Below are 13,498 nucleotides of genomic sequence, written 5' to 3'. Positions count from 1 at the left end.
ACAATCCTAAAATGCCATTTTGTCATTTTCATGTGTGTTGCCTCATGCAGTTCCATAATCTCTACCTATTTGTTTGATGGGTGTCTGTTGGTAGCAGATATTGGAAGATGTGCGGTTCAGCAACACATACTTGCTTTTCAGCATTTCCAACTGGTATGAAAATGTCTTGATAGAAGGCTCAAACTCTATTTTCTGCAGTAGAATTTTCTTGGCAGAGGAGGCCAGGTGCTTGCTCAACTCCATTTCTTCCAAATAATTCCTCTGACGAATCGCTTGAACGAGAGGGTCAACCCATTGGCGCTCAATGCGCAGTGAACTGCTCACTAGCTGAAACTTTCTTTTTACACTTTGTACACATGGATGTGTTCTCTCCACTCTGTACATCAGGTCTCACAAACAGCTTGAGGGCTCACACAATGTTTGCAGCCTGTTTGCAGCCTGCCAAATCTCCAGTGCAATGTCGAGAAATGGGTCATTGTTATCTGAAACGCTTTTACACTGGCAGCACTTCACACAAGATCACAGATATCCACCAAATATCTGATACACAAGCATGGTTGATTGACTTTGATGATCCAGCTTTGCGTAAACTTTGAGACATGCTTTCTGCATGGTGTAGCACAGAAATTCATGTGCATCTTCCTGGCTGCCAAAACAAAGTGATGAGCAATTGTTTTGAGGTCACGGGTGAAGGAAACTGGTTTGATAGCATTGCCACTGTTTGCAGAAAGCCTGGACCATGTGGTTCTGCATGATGCATAACGAAAGAACTCTCTCGGAGGACAGTTCCGGCTATGCTCCTTTGATAACAAAAAGTTGGCAAGTGGTTGTGTGCATTCATTAAGCCCCAGGGAAGTAATGGTCTCTGGGGCATTAATATGCCCTAGGAGGGTGGTCCCATGCGCCCCCTATTTATTTTTAGAATGTGTTTACATGCCTCTGACACCTGGCCCACCCGGGGGCTTTAGAGTAAACAAGCGCATGAGACAGCGCTTAGTTTCTTTTGCTATTTTTGCTGTGGATTTGTCACTCTGTTGCATTCCTGCAGTAAAATTAAAAGTGATTTTGGCCCTGTCAGCATCAAATGGGGACACAAGGACCACAGTTAGAGGGGCTCAGGGTATTCCTACCCTTCCCCCCTTTCTTTCATATAAATGTTTTTCGGGGAACTCAGCTGAGGCCGAGTCACAAGATTACACCCAACACTTCCTGTTTGAAGTACTGGCAGTCAACCAGATGTAAACATGGGGACTGTTGGATCCTCGGAGGAAAATCATCTCTATATAAACAAATTTGTTTTTCCCTTTATATCTCAAAAAGTACTGAATGTATTTACACCAATTCACAAAAAGGTTGCTTGCTGAACCAACAGCTACCATTCTGCCAAATCTCTTGTAATTCCATTCAGCAGTTCGGGCTGTATGTGTGTCTAAAAACCCTATGAGAAACTGCATGGGAAAAATGTGTTCAGGTACTCCCCCTTTTTCTCGGCCTACGGTTGACGGATAACACCAGAACTTTCAAGACAGCATCTGAAATGAGGGGCAAATTAGTTGTGAAAAGTTTGCAAGGATTTATCAAATGGGAACACAGTTATTGGCAAAACAAAAAGCACTTTTTCTATCGAAACTAGGTCCTAACTATAACTATAACTACCTATTGGTGGTACAATATATCTATATAAATATATTTATAGAACACAGCTTTGCATTCCAGAGGGATTGTAGAGATATTGGCCTTTAAGAGTCTTTTTTCTTTTGCGTGATCCTTTTTGTTACCTAAAGCCTTTTGAATTATTCTTCAAATTTCATAAAACCCATTAGCCCCATTCTTTTTAAAATCAATGTCATTTGAAATAATACCACTGAAATTGTTGATTTTCAAAAACTTGAAAGGCATAGAATTAAAATAATTGGAGGCTTTTGGAAAAAAGGTTATTTTACATGACATTCGTTACTTGCCAGAACTTTCTAGTACCCTGCTGTTCATGATATTTAAATAAAAAACTAGAATACACATTTGTGTTTGCATGCATAATAAAATCCAGACTATCAACTGTACCGGCATCTTTTTCTAAACGTGCACTCTATCTGTCCGTCTAACTCTCCATCCGTGAGTTTCAGCTTACATGTCTCTGCACCGATCTGTCTGTCCTCCTAATTGTGTTTCTTTAGTTGTGTCAATGTATTGTATGTGCATTAGCTCTGCCTCGCATATGGATAGGTGGTGTAAAATTGATGATTTGTGTAAGGTCAAATATAAATAAGTATTGTTTGGTAGAGCAAACCTAGAGCTATATGTACGTATGAAGTATATCGCAGATCCAGTTGAAAGTCAGCGGGGCAGTGTGCATGGTCAAAGACAAGGAGCTTGTGGCCTCATTAGGATGGCGGGTGGACCCGCCATCACACATGAAATTCCCACCGCCAAATTAGGATGGGAATCCCAATGTGTCTGTGGGGGACAGAAAGTCCGTCCACCATGGTTCTGCAAAGCGGTCTTTTTTTGCCCCCCTTGCAGAACCAGTACACAGGGCAGCATTGCGGCGGTGCCTGCAAGGCACCACTGTAGGGATTACGAAATTCCTGTCCGTCTGTCTTTTTGCGGCGGACATCCCACCGCAAAAAGACAGGCAGAGGCTGGATTCGGAGGCCCATTGCTGACCCACTCTGTCTGTGGGGGGTGCCCCGGGGGGTACACATGGTACTCCCCTGCATTTCCATGCACCAAGTGGCAGCGAAATGCAGTGCAAGCACTTTTAAGCATTGCATACAGAGCTACAGTGCTGCAGCCAGCAGCACTGTCCGCAATGTTAAAAGCCTTGGATGCACATGCCAGTATGGCAGACGCATCCTAATATGTGTGGTGGGACCTCTGCACAACTGGCGGGCGGTCCCAGCACCACAACAATGGTGGGCGGACTGATTGGTTTTTCTATTGAATTTCCAAAGTTTTTTTTTTAAATGTAATGTGTAACACATGATTACAAATCCTAACTTTAACTTCACATTAACTTTCACTCTTTCAGTGAAAAATAATACCTATATCTAAGTCTGGGCACAGTTTGCGTAGTCACGCTACGCATAGCTACGCGAAGATGTCGTTGCACCACGTGAGCTGGGTTGCGTATCGCACCAGTTCACAATGCTCTTTTCTTGTTCGGGAACACGTTGAGCGTGTTTGGGATGCTGTTTGCGTCCTTAGGGGATAGTTTTTCTCGAACTTGCCCATGCAGTCACCTATGGGCGCGGCCATGTTATTTTTCAATTGTGCCGCCCGCTCGCGATGCCTTATTTCCTGTTCCGGGTCGCGTATACTGCGTTCGTGATGCCCATGTCATGTTCGGGAAAGAGTTTTACTTGTTCGCGATGATTATTGCGTGCTCGGGTGGAAATATTGCTCGAACTTACCCACGCGATTGCGATGGATGTGGCCATCTTTCTTTTCACTCTATGCTATGGTTCTGGGCCTACTTTTCTATCCTCCCTCAATCTTTGCAATCCTTAGTTTTTACACTGTTTTTCTGACTTTTTTTATTTATCATCTATCTCTCTCTGTCCCTAAGTATATATTTTGCATTTTATTTCTACTTAACTGTATTTTTTTTACTTTTCTACTGGTTTATATTACTTCTTTCTTTAAGCTCCTACTTCTTCCCCCTAACTTTATTTTTTTCTCCTATTTTTTGTTTTCCGCCTCCCACACACCCCACAACCATGGTGAAGGGTAGCACTACCGACTCCAAGGGCAAGGAGCCTGCGCCCAAGAGCCACCTGCCTTACGGCAGAATGCACCCTGCAGTGGTGTAGGCCCGGCAGCTTTTTTCGGAGGCAGAGGTGGCCACCCTTGTTTTTTTGGTCCAGTGCCACCTCCCCTTGACCTTGGCAGCAGGAGGCAGGCCAGGCTCTGGGTACCCTACCCAGGAGCGTCACCCTCGATGGGCGAAGGTGCGTCGGGCAGTCTTTTGCTGCTCAGGGGTCTGGCGCATTCATAACCAGCTGGCCCACCAGTGGTCAGACATCCTGGACTGGGAGCAGGACCTGTTGGACCTGCTAGGTGTCGAGGTCATGGGGCTTGGTGAGTAGCTAATATATTGTAGTATAAGTATAGTGTATAATTTTTGGACGAATAACAAGGTTACTGCTGCTTACATTGCAGGTAAATTACATTTCAAAATCTTCTGTGATTGTAGGACACAGGTGCTCGGCGCTACTCTTACTTGTTTGCAACTTTGTGCTCGCTTGGGCTGATTATTATGTAAGAGTTTACTTTAGTGAACTTACGTTAGGTGATACTATTGCTAGAGAGACTCTAGTCCATCCATTGTCCTCCTGTGAAATAGTGGTGGATGGATTGATACTAGGTTTAGTTAGTATTAGTTCATACTTTTTTTGCGGTCTGCGTGACGCCTCTTCTGTCACTGAGTGCTGCTTACCCCAGTTCTTCCTAGTACATTTAGACATGTAGTTTGTTTAGTGAGTGGAAGCCTTAGCAGTGTCAGTCAGTAGCAGAACATCAGACGCAACCAACCAACAATTTGGTGTATGCACAGATTTATGCATGTGTCTTCCATCTCATCTAAGCATTTTTGAAGGCTAAAAAAAATGGAAATGCAGACTTAGTGAACTATTGGCCCATCTGGAATAGGTGGGCTAGGTCAGGTGGTACTTAGGCTTCATTAGTATTCTGCAATCAGAAAGATTATGGAACACAGAATTAGTGTTCATAAATAAGTAGACGGTCCATGAATCCCACAAGCCAGTAGTAGATCTGAATAGATAAGTCCATTTTATTTCAATTGTTGTTTCCTAGAATGTTTTTGGAGCGTTTTTTAAAACAGTTTATTTGTTTCACAGCAATCATTAATGGTTGTCTCTTTCTTTATTATATCTTACATGATCACCAGCACCCAGGGGCAAGAAGACGCAGGGCCCTGCTGCCTGGCCCCAGTAAGTCCTCAAGTGGTTAATATTAAAAATTATATTTCCGTAACTTTTACTGCACCTTATTTTTTCCGAACTATTAATTCTGGTTCCACTTCCTAATTCTACTTTTTTACAAAAGCTTCTTTGATCTTGACTATCTGTTTCCAAAATTCTGGTTATCCCTACCTCTAAGTTCCTTCTAACTGCCTCTGCTATGACTCTCTGTACTACTACTGTTAGTCTGTCTGTAGCTAAGCTTGCCCAGTTGGCCACGGTTTATTTAAGGTTTTCTTTTGAATAAACTCAGATTGACCAATAGCTCTAGCCACTGGGTCCTGTCCTGTGCTTTGGGTTGTCCTCTTCTAGTCTTCTTAATCTTGAGGCTTTGACAATTTCCACCAACAAAATGCCCAACCAGATATTTGACTAGTATTTTTGATAGGATAGTACATACTACTACTGTTGTGGTGATTCTAGACAGCCACATACAGAACTATGCATAAGAAAATAGGATGTTGGTGATGGGAGGTTGGACCTTACTCACACCTCAGTCAGAACCCACAATCCCCTGACCGACTAGCTATAGTGTTTCAGTAGGTCCTGAACCCCCACGCGAAAATACTCAATGATTATACAACCCAGAACTTAACAACCTTTCGCTCACTCACTCGTGTAAGTCCACCCACCACACCAAATACCACAGAGTCTATGTGTAAGTTCAAAAGGTTTATTTTCAAATAACACGCTCTCTACATTGTTCTATAAAATTACTACAGCCAGCTCCAACAGCAAAATGCATAAGATTCAAACAGTAAACATTGTTACAAGTGCATGATAGAAGACAAACGATCTGTGTGAATTCTGGGAGACCCCTCACCGTAGAACGTAGAAATACTGGTTACATGCATCATAATCTCTGCAAATTTCTGGTTTGTAGAAGGGAATCTTCCACCTGTTATGAGAAAAATGGTGCGCGTTAGATAGTATAATGCAATTATGCAAGCATTTTGCAGTCATGTCAAAAAGTGTAACATGTTATGGCTAAGCAATACGGACTAACCAAACTCCATAACAAAGTGGCTTGTTTTTCGACCTCCTCACTTGTACGCAACACTCATGTGGGCTGAAAGGTGTCTTACTGCACAACAAGATGCGAGGTAACATGCGCAAAAGACATGAATCTAAAATGGTTACATGGCTCAGGTTAACTTTGCAAAGAGTAGAGTCGGACTATATGACCCTAGGGACCATAACACTACTAGTGTCTACTGACTTTACTCTAGTACCCGATTTGGACTAGTTATGTATGCTGTATATGTATGTATTAACTTTTTTTCAATCTTCCTAGTGAAACGAATAAATAGGGGGAGGTGTAGAGACATCTATAAATGTGTAATGGTTTTTCTAGGCATACTTCCAACCACCAGTGCCGGCGGGGCCAGCGGCGATGGTGATGCGGACATTCCGGAGGGGGCAGGAGAAGACGCGGTACCTGCAGGAGCTACAGGGGGGAGCCAGCAGCAGTGGCGGGCGGTGGTATGTTATATTCATTACTTATTGACATTACTACTAGCTGGAAGGGTGTTCACTTCACTCACTGTACTGTTGAGACTCAGTAAGTATGCAGTTGTAGTGAACATTATACAATGGTTGAAGAAGACACCCTTTACTTAGCATTAGCAATGCATTAGCAATAGCATTAGTAGCGTGAGTTTGAGTAACCAATGGCCTCTTCCATCTGACTCCAACTCAGCTGTGAAAGTTTTATGGAGAAGACTAAAAGTCAGATCAGATAACCTTGATGGATCTGTTGAACAAAAAGGGAAAGAAGGATGGAAGGAGGAGGAACGGACGAGATGTAATATGACTGGCAGAGAAGGATACGTTGGAAGCATGCATAGGTGGCTGATAGGAATCAGATCAGATGCATGGGTTGTTGAAAGATGGGTGGAAGGTGAAAGAAGATGCCTGCCTGGGTGGGCGACACAGTATGGGTGGTTACCAGATAGCAAGAATCATCAGCGGTGTTTGGGTCATACTCAAAGCCAAGGCAAGCAAGGAATTAGTGGACTCATGGGTGGTTGTTAGTGAAACCAACTAAGGTTTGCTAAGAGATATATAAAATGGAATGATAGACATTTACTTTTAATGGATGGATGCCTGGATGTATTCATCATAGACAGCATAAGTGGAGACTGTCACTGGATGCAGAGTCTTACTTTGAAGAGAATGTAAAAGAAACTGCGCCAGAGTAGCAAAGCGGAGGGGAATATATATATATATATATATATATTATACCTCAAACGCCTGGAGCTTCTAGGAGGCACTCAACAGTTCTCCGCCCTCCGGGCTTTTCTCTTCAGCGCATTTCGCCTTCTTGCATTAAAATTTGCCCGACGCGTTTCAGGGAACTTGTCCCATCCTCAGGGGCTGCCGACAAAGAGCACTCGCTGGGCGTCTCCAGTTTCACGGATTCTTATTGCACAAATCTCCTGGTAGGCGTGGATTCAATCCCGTTTCATACCAAGCATTTCTGGAATTTGTAGTCCGTTTTGGATGCCTTTTTGTTTGTTATGCTTGTGGGTCAAGTCGGCAGCCCCTGAGGATGGGACAAGTTCCCTGAAACGCGTCGGGCAAATTTTAATGCAAGAAGGCGAAATGCGCTGAAGAGAAAAGCCCGGAGGGCGGAGAACTGTTGAGTGCCTCCTAGAAGCTCCAGGCGTTTGAGGTATAATATATATATATATATATATATATATATATATATATATATATATATATATATAGTATTTTCAGAATACAGTTGACTCACAGTAGTTTGCAAGCACATCATGAATATATTATCAAGCGCCTTCCCCTAACTTCAAGGATCACTCCCTACTTATGTTAATTTATTTTCGATTGTTCAGCCAGCCTTCAAAGAGCAGCCTATCAGCTGGTTACACAATCAATTAAAACAAAGTACCTTATGCAGTAGCGGTCGGTGGTGGGAGTGCTGGCGGGCGGTTATGTGGGAAGGGGGAGGGCCAGGGCGGGGTAGTAAACTATGTATTACGGCCAAATACAGGTAAGTAAACATAAAAATAAATAAAATGAATTTCATGATGTGATGCAGTGTGCGCAACTAAATTTGTTTTATTTATTTATATGTTTACTGTAATTGGCCCCAATCCATATTTTGCAGCTGCAGCCTCCTCCAATGCGCCGGGCCCCAGCCAGGCCCCAGCTCCAGTGGTATGGCGCCGCGGTCAGGCAGCCGCCTGCCACCGCACTTTGTCAAGCACTGCTGCCTCCCACCCTGGATGCAACTGCAGGGCATTTCGCCGCCAGATGCTCCTCCGGATGGCATGCCTAGAGGAGCAGCTAGAGGAGTGGGTTAAGATCCTGGTGAACAAACACCTTAAAGCCCACCGAATCTAGAACTATCCAGGACCCCGTTGCATTGCCCCTCTTTTATTACTTTTGTTGGTGGGTGGAAATTGGGCATTGGGGTTTATGGACATTGTTTGGACTTTTTCGTTTGGACATTGGTTGGGGTTAGGGACAGGGGTGAGTCAGGTGTGGGATAGTTTATTTTTGTTAGGGTAATAAAATATATTTATGTATACTTAAACATACAATGTTAATGTTTTGTCGGGGAGTTACTGTTTTACAAATTTATGTCACATGGTTTCCTTCCTGCTGCAGGGCAGCAGACAGTGTTGGATTGAAATAATCTGCCAATTTTGTAACACACAAACAGGTAGATGCGGTACCCCTCACTGAGGTATTTGTCCTACTAGTACGGTCAGTCTCTCCTCCTAGTCCATTATACCTCCAACCAAACTTATCTTACATGTGATTGATGATGATTAAGTTCGGCACCACAATGACTGCATTGTTTCCCAAGAGAATGGAGAAGATGCCATGGTTTTGGTGGTAGTAGTAGACACTGGCAGTAGCATTTGCAAAAAAAAAAGAGACAGTGACTTGCCTGAGAGAGACTGTGGGAAGAGAATCAGAACTTAAGTAAGGTACAGTACAGAAGATGAGTGCCAAACAAACAATATTGCAACTGCTAAGTTAAAATAAAACATAATGGAGGTGGGGACAGCCTAGTACAAAGAAGGTACAAACTGTAGTTGTGTCGAGTGAGTCACTTAACACAATCGTAATTCGTAACTTTACTACTGTGTGGTAGGATGATGATAATGATAATGATGAAATCAATGCCGGCTATTAATTATGATGTATTATGTCCCTTTGGAAAAAAAATTGCCTTGCACATAGACTGAGCATGGGTGGGCAAGCAGAAGAAGATCCTCACCCTGCCTTCAAATTGAATAAGTGTTGCTTTCACCACATTTGCACCATCAAGCTTGTGATCAATTATTGGTGTACATTTAATGAAGTCACATCACACCTCAATATAAATAACACAGCCCGGGGGAAGAGGATTAGGGTTTGACGAATGGATGGGAAGGGGGGTTTGGGGGAAAGGTTTGACAAAGAAAAACAGTATGCATAGACACAACAAAAGCAAAACACAATCTTGCCAGAAGAGCATGATCTTATCCAATAAATCGATAAAGGGAGAGAAAGGAAATGCATCCATGATGATGATGAAGAAAACTTGATGGTGATGTAGAGTCTGCTGACAATCTTTCACCATCGACAGTGCCCCCATGACCGCCACCACCAGAGCCCTGATATGCATCCTCCTCAACATACGCTCCCTATACAGACATGCCATAGAGATCTGGGACCTGCTCAACACCCTCTCGCCCAACGTTGCCTTCCTCACTGAAACCCGGACAAACACCACCTCCGGCCCTGACATCGCCACCACCATCCCCAACGGATACAAGAGCCAGAGAAGAGATCACCCTCACCGCCCAGGAGGAGAACTCGCCATCGCTCACAAGACCTCCCTTTGACTTTCCACCTCCAACACAAGGGACGCCCACTCCAACACAGAATACATCCACTTCAAGATCAAGACCAACTCCAGCACCATGCTACGGGGCACCCTCGCCTACAGACACCCCACACCATCACATTCACAGACTACATTCTACTCAGAGACCTCAATTACCACCTCGACAACCGCAGCGACTCCGACTCCATCACCCTCCTCAACAACCTCTCTTATCTTGGACTGAAGCAGCTTGTCACCACCCCCACGCACAGAGCAGGGATACACCCTCGACCCCATCTTCACAGGAGGTATGAACATACATTTAAGCCATACCTCGCAGCCCCCCTGGACAGACCACCACTGCGTACACTTCCACTTCAACACTTCCAACAGACTCAAACCCCCCCATGCCCGCCTCGAAGGTACTGGAGCAAGAACACAGAGGAGCACCTTAATACCACCCTCCTCCTAGGTAACCCTGGGCGTAGTACTTCGCTACGCCCACGGAGGGGGCGTAGTGTTGCCTACTTCGCCATTTGCGAAGTAGGCGTAGCAGGCAACACTACGCCCACTCCGTGGGCGTAGCGAAGTTGCCCGCCACCCGCCTGCCTCCCGCCCTCCCTAAATACTTAAATAATGTTTTTAAAAAGAATAAACACCACTTACCTTGTCGGCTGCGTCTCCGGGGCTCCCTCTGGTAACCGCGCCGCCATCTTGGATACTAATGGGCGGGAGGGAGGCGGGTGGCGCGTAGTGGGGCTACGCGAAGTGCGTAGGTGGACGTAGCTTCTGGTCCACTTTGCATAGCTTCGCGTAGCCCCACTAAGCCTACTACGCCCAGGGTTAATCCTAGGCCCACCAGCTGCCATGACCGATGCCAGCTCCGCAGCCAAGAAATTTCAACGCTGGATCTCCAGCTGCTCCGACAAGCTTGCACCCCTCCGCCAACCCGGCAAACAATGCCCCCTGAAAGCTGACTGGTTCACAACTGAGCCAGGCGCTCCTGTAGACGCCTCAAGAAAATCTGGTGAAACTGGAAAACCACAGAAGACCTAAACAGCTACCGGAATTCCCTGAAGGAATACCACCAGCGCTTAAAGACATCAAGCAGACTATCATCAAGAACAAAATCAACACCAACGCAACCAATGCTAAAGAACTCTTCAACATCATACAGCAATTCACCAAAACCACCAGCAAAGCCACAACATTACACCATCTCAGGAACTCTGCAACAAGCTCGACTCCTACTTCCATCTGAAACTCAAGGCCCTCTACAACAACTTCAGCGAACAGATGCCGGACACTACCCCATTCGCCACCACCACCGACAAAGAGCCAAACATCACAACCTGGAATCCTGCCAACATCGAACACACCACCGTGACCATGAAGAACACCCACTCAGGAGCCCCCATGGACCCCTGTCCACCACACATCTACAACAGGGTCGCTGCCACCATTGTCACATGGATACCCCCAGAATGCAGAAAAACCATCACCCATGCTCTCATATCCAGCAGACTGGATTAAGGTAACGCCCTCTACTCCGGAGTCAACATAACTCTTCTCCACAAGCTCCAAACAATCCAGGACGCAGCAGCCAGACTCGTCCTTGATCCCCACGGCACAAACACATGACCCAACACCTAGGATGCCTCCATTGGCTCCCCGTTGAGAAGAGAGTAACCTTCAAACTCCTCACCCATGCTTACAAATCTAGCCACAACATAAGACCCAAATACCTCAACAAAAGAGTCTCCTTCCACGTACCCAAGAGGAACCTTCACTCCGCAGACCTCGCCCTCGCAGAGACCCCCCACATTCGCAGAACCAGAGCAGGTTGAAGAGCTTTCTCCTATGTCGCAGTCAAAGCCTGGAACGAGCTCCCTGTCAACATCAGACGCTCCCCCACCCTCCACATCTTCAGAAAGAACTTCAAGACATGGCTCTTTGACGGAACTGGAGCTGCAGACCCCCAGCGCCTTGAGACCCTCACAGGTGAGTAGCCTGCCTTATAAATCCCAGATTGATTGAAAACTGCAAGGCCATTGGCCAGTCCATATTTCTAGTCCGCACATGTGTGCATGAGAAACTGCACAGGAAATGGGCATCAAAAGTACCAAACAGCAAGGCCATTGCTAAGTCCATATTTCTAGTCCCCACATTTGTTCAGAAGAAACTGCACAAGAAATGGGCATCAAAAGTTCCAAATAGCAAGACCATTGGCCAGTCCATATTTCTAGCCCCCACATGTGTGCATGAAAAACTGCACAGGAAATGGGCATCAAAAGTACCAAACACCAAGGCCATTGGCAAGTCCATATTTCTCATCCGCACATGTGTGCATGAGAAACTGCACAGGAAATGGGCATCAACAGTACCAAACAGCAAGGCCATTGGCCAGTCCATTTTTCCAGTCCGCACATGTGTGCATGAGAAGTTGCACATCAAATGGATATCACCGACCACTGCCATGGGAATCGCCACAGCTCCGGGGCTACATATGGGCAGTCCAGGCACTGTTGTGTGAGAAATAGTATTGGGAGGAGGACTTGGCTGAAATATTTGGCTTTAAGTTGAACTGGGTGGGGGCTGATTGTCAGGCCAGTTGGAGGACTGGACCTGGGAGAGAGAGAACCGGCTGAGGTAGAGGCATCTGTGGCTGTAGGAGCCTGAGGGCTGCTTGGACTGGGTGGAGTGGTATCATTGGGAGGTGGAGACATGCTGCGTGGAGGCACAGTGGTTGACGGTGAATGTTGAGGGCTGGGTCTCAACTGTTTAGGGATCCAATAGCCCACTGGTGTCTTGGCCAGAGTGGGAAGTACGGTGTGCACAGCAGCTTCACTCTCCACCAAAGGTGTGTCAGGTGCAGGTGGCTCTCCCCATGGGGATTTGCCAGACCTGCTGTTATGCTTGGGGTGGCCTTGCCTCTTCCCCTGCATCCCTTATTGTCGAGGTAAACCCCCCACTTTTCTCTCTTGTCCCTGCTTCACAGGGGTGTGGGTGGGAGTCCATCTTTTGGGACAATCTGCCTTTAAACTGTGTTGGGCTTAGTCGTTGCAGGCACCAGGTTCAAAGCAGACAGGGCAACTGGTTGTGGGTCTCCGGGAGCAGGTGTGGGGATGGGAGTACCCTTGGATGGTGGTGATTTTGATGAATGTGATGTTGGTGCCTGCTTTTTGGCCTGATGCCCCTGATTTTCATGTGATGGGCTTTTGGTTTTGCGCTCATGTGTGCCAGTTTTGTGTTGTGGTGATGGTGTCTGTGGTCTGGTACACTTCGAGTGCTGCTGTTGTGTGCTGCATGTGGAGGATTTGGTGCCTGAGGGCTCTGGCATGTGGGCACTATTGTCAGGTGATGCCACTAGCAGGGTGGCTGATGAAGGGACAAGAGCTGGACAGTGCGCTTGTGACTCCTGCATTGCTGCTGTAGCCATGGAGGACAAAACTGGACAGTTTGGTGTAGGCCACCCACATCCAAATGCATGCCCTCCATGAATGCAACTACCTGTGCCAACTTCTTGTTATGATCCTGGAAGGCATTCAGGAGAGCAGTCTGACCCACACACAGCTGGCTCAAAATGTCTCCTGCCTCCACACTGAGGGCAGCAGGGGAGACAGGGGCAAGGGCAGCGGTGCCTGGGGGAAGGATCCTCTACCCTTCCTAGGGTTGT

General features: G+C 46.1%; 1 pseudogene; it reads right to left on the bottom strand.

Annotated features, from left to right (window-relative positions):
- Positions 1 to 233: 233 nt before the first annotated feature.
- LOC144762895 (ubiquitin carboxyl-terminal hydrolase 36 pseudogene) lies at positions 234 to 12,767 on the bottom strand (annotated as a pseudogene).
- Positions 12,768 to 13,498: the final 731 nt, after the last annotated feature.

This window comes from Lissotriton helveticus, chromosome 1_1 (assembly GCF_964261635.1).
Source record: "Lissotriton helveticus chromosome 1_1, aLisHel1.1, whole genome shotgun sequence".
Lineage (NCBI taxonomy): Eukaryota > Metazoa > Chordata > Amphibia > Caudata > Salamandridae > Lissotriton > Lissotriton helveticus.
The sequence above is the reverse complement of the archived record's forward strand: the minus strand, read 5'-3'. Positions and strand labels throughout refer to the sequence as shown.